The sequence below is a fragment of the Prionailurus viverrinus genome, chromosome A1, assembly GCF_022837055.1.
Source record: "Prionailurus viverrinus isolate Anna chromosome A1, UM_Priviv_1.0, whole genome shotgun sequence".
NCBI lineage: Eukaryota > Metazoa > Chordata > Mammalia > Carnivora > Felidae > Prionailurus > Prionailurus viverrinus.
The window spans coordinates 77,918,943-77,926,415 of NC_062561.1; positions in this window are offsets into that span (position 1 = coordinate 77,918,943).

Here is a 7,473-nt window from a genome sequence, read left to right on the forward strand (position 1 = left end):
AAACTTCAATTTTTGATGGAAAATCAATCCAAACAAGTAGAAAAAGATTAAACTCTCTTTAATTTGTTGGCATCTACATGTTAGACGTTACAAAGGAAAGGAGCTAGAAATTGTCTATGAGACTACCATAAAGTGTTCAACCATTCTGACTGATAAGACCCCTAGATTTTTCAGCCATATTCATGAAAGATATAATGTTCATAACTTCATTTTTTCTTATAAAATCAGATGGTTTTGATAGGGTAATGCTGTTCCCATAAAATAAGTTAGTTAATGGTCCCTCTTGTTATATTTTATGAAAGACTTTGTATGGAATTAGTATTATTATTTTCTTAAATGTTTGAAACATTGACTAATGAAGCTACTTTGTACTGGAGTTTCTTTTTGAAAGGTTTGGACTGTGAATTCAATTTTCTTTACTAGATACAGGGCTATTTAAGTTATCGATTTCTTCTTGGGTGAGATTTTGTTGTTTGTGAGATCTTTCAGGGATTTTTAAAATTTCATCTAACTTTCTGAAATTATTGGCAAAAGGTTGTTTGTAACATCATCATAGTATCTTTTTCATTCTGTAGGATCTGTAGTAATAACCCTTTAGTTATTTGTTATATTGGTGATTTGTGTTCTTTCCTTTTTAGAAGAGTCTAATTAGAGTGTTGTCTATGTCAATCACTTCTAAAAGCAAATTTTTGGATTGGCTACTTTTCTCTGTGTTATTTCACAATCTTACTGATTCCTGTCCTAATCAGTTTGGGTTGCTATAACAAATTATCATACAATGAGTGACTTAAATAAGAGACATTTATTATTCAAAGTTATGGAGGCTGGGAAGTCCATGATTAAGGTGTCAGCAGATTCAATGTCTAGTGAGTCTTCTATCTAGTTTGTACTGGCAATTTTCTTGCTGTGTTCTCATTGTGTCTTTTATAAGGGCAATACTTCCATCAGGAAAGCTCTACTTTTATGACCTAATTACCTTTTAAAGTTTCCATCTCCAAATACCATAACATTGGGGATTAGGGTTTTAACATATGAATTTTGAGAGGACACAAACATTAAGTCCACAGCAACAATTCCTCTCGTTTTTAATATTTTCTTCTTTCTACATGCTTTGAGCATATTTTGCCCTTCTTTTCCTGCTATCTTGCAGTAGAATCTTAGAATATTGATGTTAAACCTTCCTTATTACCTGAAATAAGCATCTGAATGTATATATATTTGTCTGAATACTACTTTAGCTGTACCTTACAAATTGTTATACATTGTATTTTTGGTATCATGAATTCAAACATTTTCTAATTTCTTTTGTGATTTCTTTGAATGTATTTAATTTTAAAATATTAAAAAAATAATTTCCAAATATATGAGTTTTCCCAGATATATTATTATTTTTGGCTGTTTATTTAATACACTTGTGATCACGTAACACATTCTGTATTACTTTGATCCTTGAAAAATTTTAAAGACATGTTTTATGGCCGTGTATAAATCCTATTTTTTATACTATTGTTTTTTGTTTACATTATACTATCAGCACTTGGAAAGAACTTGCACTCTACCGTTAAATTCTACCATTGTTCTATAAGTATCAAATATGATTAAGTCATTGTTAGTGCTCTGATCTTTTATATCTTTGCTGATTTTTTTGTTCTGTTCTGTCAATTGCTGAAAGAGAAGTATTAAAGCCTCCTGCTATCACCTGGAATTTCTCACTTTAAGTCTGTCAATTTTTGCTTTATCAATTTTGAATGCGAATGTGATACATTCACATTTATGATTGCTATAAATTATCATTATGCCTATCATTATGTTACAGCCATTTCGTTATGAAAACTCCCTTTTTAACTGATAATACTAGATTCTTAAAGTCTGTTTTAATGGATATTGAAATTTCGGGTTTCTTATGCTGATTGTTTGCATAGTATATATTTTTTACATCTATTTGCTTTCAGTCTGGTTGTACTTTTTATTTAAAGTGCCCTTTCTTGTAGACAGCAGATAGTTGGGTCTTGTGATTGTACCACTCTGTCTGACCATCTCTGTGTTTTAATTGGAATATGAATTGCATTAACATTTAACGTAATTATTGATATAGTTGGATTTAGATCTAATATTTTAATATGTATTTTCTGTTTGTCTCTCTGTGTTTTGTTCCTTTGTTCTCCCCTCTCTGTCCTCTTTCGGATTCTTTGAATACTTTCAGAATTTCACTTTATATTGTCTCCTTATCTGTTTTTCTCTGTACTTGGTGTGTAATTTTTTGTAATTGTTCTTTGGATTATAATATGCATCTTTATATTTTCATAATACTTAGAGTTAATATTGTACCAATTTATGTAAAATGTAGAAATCTTGAACCTGTGTGGATCCATTTCCCCACCACCATTATGGTTGTCTTGTTATTGTTGTTTGGCGCATTACACCCAAGAGCATTATAAATCACGTGATGCAATATTATACTTTCTGTTTTCAACAGTAATTTTTAAAAGAAATTAAGAAATATTATTTTTTATATTTACACATATGTATTTACCTTTCCCAATGCTCCTCATTCATTCCTGACAATCCCAGTTTCCCACTACCATTTTGTTACCAAAAAGGCTGCCCTTTTTCTCAGTCTCAAAAACTTCTCTTAACATTTTTTACAGTACATGTCTGGTTTGTAGAAGTTCTCTCAGTTTGATTTAAGCTGAAAATTATTTTGCTTCACCTTAACTCTTGAAGGATATTTTCACTAGTTATGGAGTTTTTGAGAGACAGCTAATTAGTTTCTCTCAGCATTAAAAAAATGTTGTTCTGGTCCCCTCAGTTCTGATGAAGTGTTGGCAGCACTTTGCTTGATTGTTCCCTGTATATAAAGTGTTGTTTTGGGGCACCTGGGTGGCTCAGTCAGTTGAGCATCCGACTTTAGCTCAGGTCATGATTGTGTGGTTCATGAGTTTGAGCCCCGCATTGACAGCTCACAGCCTGGAGCCTGCTTCAGATTTTGTGCCTCCCTCTCTCTCTCTCTCTGCCCCTTCCCCGCTTGTGTTCTGTCTCTCTCTCTCTCAAAAATAAATAAACATTAAAAAAAAAGTAAAGCGTTGTTTTGTTCTGGCTACTTTTACAACTTTCCTCTTTATTTGAATTTATTTTGGTTTTTCTCTTTATCTTGGTTTTTTACTATGATGTCTTCAAGCATGGGAGTGGTGATGTTTTCATCATGGAGTCAAAGTGAAGATCATCATTAATGGGACAGGTTGAAATCATGTTTTGCATGATAGGATAAACCTTTCTGATATTCCCTCAATATAATACTGTGAAAAGATCAGAAAAACCCAAATGGAGGGACGTGTAAAAAAATAACTGGCTTATGGGCCACCTGGGTGGCTCAGCTGGTTAAGCATCTGACTTCATCTTAGCTCATGATCTCCTGTTTCGTGAGTTCGAGCCCAGCATCAGGCTCTATGCTGACAGCTCGGAGCCTGGAGCCTGCTTTGGATTCGGTGTCTCCCTCTCCCTCTGCCTCTCCCCTGATTGTGTTCTCTCTCTCTCTCTCTCTCTCTCTCTCTCAAAAATAAATAATAAACACTAGAATTTTTTTTAAAACACTGGCTTATGACTTTCAAAACATCAAGGTCATAAAAGTAAGGGACATACGAAAGAACTCTCTCAGGTCACATTTGGGACAGTGGGTGAAATTTTAAATAGGATCCAAGGATGGGATGGCATTAAATTTCAATATTAGCTTTCTGATTTTGAAGATAGAATTTAGTTATAAAGGAGATTTTTATTCATAGGAAATACCCCCTTAAAATATTCAGAGAAGATGAGGTTCAGGTTAGCAATTTATTCTCAAATGGTTTGGAAAAGAGGGGAAAAGTTGATTGGACTATTCTTGCACCTGTTCTGTAGGTGTGTGATTGTTTCCGTGTAACAAAAAAGACTACAAAGTTTTCCATAATCAGAAATACATGTTTTTAAAATAACAGAAACTCTAAATTAAAAGGACAACGTTGGCTAAGAACACCACCAAATCATTATGTTTAGAAGTCTCACACCACAAATTTTGGTAAAACTGGAATATTTAGATTAGTGAACAGGTGACCCGGCTTTCTCTTTTGTATTTGATGATGAAATAAGAATTTTAGTTCATATATTCAGTACGTAACGCAAATTTACAGTTTTGACTTTATAACCTAAGATATCAGGCAGCGTTTCATTTTCATTGCAATCCTGATATGTCTATATTGTTTTATCATACTTTTCTTACATAGTTAAATTTGACAGTGGCCCAGTGAGATTTTGGGATCTTTTTTGGGTATGTGAGTGATAAGTATGTACATGTGCATTCATGGTATTAAGTAACTGATACGTTAGGTATCTGTTAGTTACTAATGTGACAGGTACGTAAGGTTACTCTAATGATTAATTTTATAATGCTAAGTAATATTGAAATATATTGCCGTTAATTGTTTTCTTAAATTTCACTATATATAATTAAATCACTGGTCCTTAAATGTACACTCAAAGAGAGAGATTCCATTAAGAAGAAATGCATTAATATTTATCTGGGAATTGAGTTCTGACCTTCATACAGGTAACCCCAGATAATCTAAATACAGGTTTATTAATTTAACCCTTCCAAATGTATTTTCCCTCAACCAGATTTATGTTGAACAACTTCTTTTTTTTTTTTTTTTTCAACGTTTTTAATTATTTTTGGGACAGAGAGAGACAGAGCATGAACGGGGGAGGGGCAGAGAGAGAGGGAGACACAGAATCAGAAACAGGCTCCAGGCTCTGAGCCATCAGCCCAGAGCCCGACGCGGGGCTCGAACTCACGGACCGCGAGATCGTGACCTGGCTGAAGTCGGACGCTTAACCGACTGCTGCCACCCAGGCGCCCCTGAACAACTTCTTATAAGAACAACTATATATAGATTCTTTAATTTCTAGTGAGTTCTTGTTCTGTGTGTTAGCTCACAAATAAGCTTGGGATTTACATAATAGTCCCATTACCATATTGAATAATGCAAATAACTTGTAATTTCTGCACATGAAACCTAGCAGATGTTATGAAGATACTTAATTTTGGCTTATTATCAGAAAGTAGGCTAAACACCAGCATAGTCTATTATATCCAGAATCTCCTATTTGTTCACATATGCAATTGCACTCATTAATATCATCTAACTGAAAGTGAGTACAATGCATACTTCTTCTCTTACCAACTACCCAGTGCTTTCCAAACTTACTTATTACATGCTATTTTTATGTATGCATATATTTATTATTTTTAAAAATTTATTACTTATTTTTTCAGAAGCAGAGAGAGACAGAGCACCAGCAGAAGAAGGGCAGAGAGAGAGGGAGACTCCGAATCCGAAGCAGGCTCCAGGCTCTGAGCTGTCAGCACAGAGCCTGACGTGGGGCTTGAACTTACGAACCAGGAGATCATGACCTGAACCAAAGTCCGACGCTTAACTGACTGAGCCACCCTGGTGCCCCTGTTTTTTTGTTTTTTATTTTAGAGAGAGAAAGAAAGAGAGAGAGCAGGGGAGAGGCAGAAAGGGAGAGAGAGACAATCTTAAACAGGTTCTACACTCAGCATGGAGCCTGATGTGAGGCTTGATCCCACGACCCTGGGATCATGACCTGAGCTGAAATCATTAGTCAGATGTTAAGCTCCAGTATATGGTTTTTTTTGAATATAGAGGTTTTAAAGATTTCACAAGTTAGAAGGACCAAGTTTAAAACAATAACATCCAGAACATATATATATTTTTAATGTTTATTTATTTTTGAAGGACAGAGAGCATGAGTAGGATAGGGACAGGGAGAGAGGGAGAGAGAGGATCCAAAGTGGGCTCCATGCTGATGGGGCTCACACTCCCAAACCGTGAGATCATGACCTGAGCCAAAGTCAGAAGCTTAACCAACTGAGCCACCCAGGGCCCCAAGAATATACCTTTTTAAAAAATTTATATATCATGCTATTTTTGATTCTGAAAGTCAAGTAAACACCAGATTAAAGAGTCACTTAAAAATGAAATATTTTCTTGAAAAATAGGTTTTTATGAAATTATAGGAGTTTTCCTGGGCACCCTAACATGTGTACACTTCGTGAAGAATGTCCAACCTTGTCCAATGGTCATTGTTGTCACTAATTTGGATGCAGTGTTGGGTTTATAATGAGCCACTCTTTAATTTTATATGTCCTTGGTAATACCACTTATTTTCTCCCTTTTGATATATTTCCTTCTGAAAAACAGTAATTTTCACTACCAATTTTGAAAGAGCGAATCCCAGCCACTAAATCATTGGGTACAAAGATAATTTGCTCATTTGCCAACAACAGACCTAGAATGTAAATGTAGCTGCCCGTTCTCTTTAAGGCGTGTGCCTGGAGCCTTCACTAAGTCATAAAGTTGTCAACATTGAAGATAGTGTCTATTATTCATCTTGACCGTCGACCTGAACGCTATGGTACTCTATTTCAATTAGTGTCAACTAATTTTCTTTGGAGTTCCACAGGCATGTGATACGATCATACTTTTAGTCAATACTGAAGCCAAACCCTCATTCTAAGACCAGAGATTTGACAAGGAGAAATCTGTGCATCGAACATTCTGCAAATTCACTAACCTTGAGGACCAAAAGGCAACAGTGGAAAAATGGGGTCACTTTCCCCAGACAATGTCACTGAATTTTTCCCACGTATTTTACAATTAAAAATGCAGTTTGTGGGGCGCCTGGGTGGCTCAGTTGGTAAGTGTCTGACTTCGACTCAGGTCATGATCTTGCAGTTCACGGGTTTGAGCTCCGCATCAGGCTCTGTGCCGACAGCTCGGAGCCTGCAGCCTGCTTCGGATTCTGTGTCTCCCTCTCTCTCTGCCCCTCCCCCATTCTCTCTGTCTCAAAAATAAACATTTTTCCAAAAATTTTAAAAATGCGATTTGTTTTTATTATTTAAGGCTAAAATTGAATTTTAACTAGTTTTATTTATTCTAGTCGCTTCCCAGATGAAAGAGAGCAGGGTTATATGCAGATTTCTGTGACAGAAGCAGAAGGACCTGGCATTAGAAAAATCATACTTGAGTGCAAACACAGGTGTTCACTACTTGTGTGACCTTGACCTGCTTCCATGCTCTCTCTGAGACTTGCACCTCCTCCAAATATTTAGGATGAAAAACACCATTTGTGCAGGTTTGTTGTGAACGCCAGAAATGAAGTGCGAAGAGTGCCTGACCTTGACAGACGCCTGAAGAAAAAGTTCCGTCTCCTTTCAGCCTTCCGTGTGCTTTTAGCCAATACACCTGGCGCCACTCATTTACCCCCAAGAGCTCTGATCTCCGAAGCTTTAGTCGCTGTCACGTTTAGAAAGTGGATGCACCTTTCCCACACTGTCCCCTTCACCTGGATTGATAGAGGGTCAGACAAGGCTTCAGACACAACGCAAGAAGTCTGGGCCTTGGAAGTCGCCACAGCAGA